Source organism: Elephantulus edwardii, unplaced genomic scaffold, assembly GCF_000299155.1.
Source record: "Elephantulus edwardii isolate Elephantulus edwardi_28Jun2011 unplaced genomic scaffold, EleEdw1.0 scaffold00010, whole genome shotgun sequence".
Taxonomy (NCBI): Eukaryota; Metazoa; Chordata; class Mammalia; order Macroscelidea; family Macroscelididae; genus Elephantulus; species Elephantulus edwardii.
Genome location: NW_006399760.1, coordinates 31072957 through 31073880, shown reverse-complemented (window position 1 = coordinate 31073880; position 924 = coordinate 31072957).

Here is a 924-nt window from a genome sequence, read left to right as displayed (position 1 = left end):
ATATAATCTTTTTTACTTTATAGTTAGCCAACATTTTGCATTTGTGACAATGGTAAAAAAATAAATAAATCCACTACTTGATTATTTGGCACATTAACATTATAAGTCTGGCAATAACTAACACTAAGCCTCTAGACAAGTTTAACAGTGACTTTGATCATTAAGGCTATATGTCTTGCAACTTGGCTGGGGCAGGATTTGCAAATTATGTGATTTGGTAGTTACATTACATAATGATGTAGTAATCCAACATTTTGTGATCTGATATAGGTAATATTCTATTTTGCATAATAGCTTAATCTTTGGAATTTATTTATTTTGATAAATGAGGAATATATATACAAAATATTTGTTGTGAGGTGCCATTAAGTTCAATATGACTCCTATCAACCCTATGAACAACAAATCTAAACGCTGTCCTATCCTGTGCCATCCTCAAAATCTCTGACACACTTGAGCCCATTCCTGAAGTCATTGTGTCAATCCACCTGGTTGATGGTCTTCCTATTCTTCACTGTCCTTCCTCCTTTACAAGCCTGATGTCCCTCTCCAAGGAATAATCTCTCCTAACAACATGCCCAAAGAATGTGAGATGAAGCTATATCATCTTTGCCTTCAAGGAGCACTTTGGTTTCACCTTCTCCAAGACATATGTGTTTGTTCTTTTGGTACTCCATGGGATAATCCATACTCTTCTCTACCATCACAGTTCAAAGGCATCAATCAATTTTTCTGTCATCCTTTTTCATTGTCCAGCTCTCTGATACATAGCAACTGAGTGAAATATATATATAACACAACATGAACTGTGGTGTACTGAATTTAGACATCTTCCTGGTCTGTATATTGAAGAGAATGAGCCCTCTTCCCCTCACTAAGTTATGCAGAACAATGAACACGTACGGGGTTTACCACAGAGTGTTG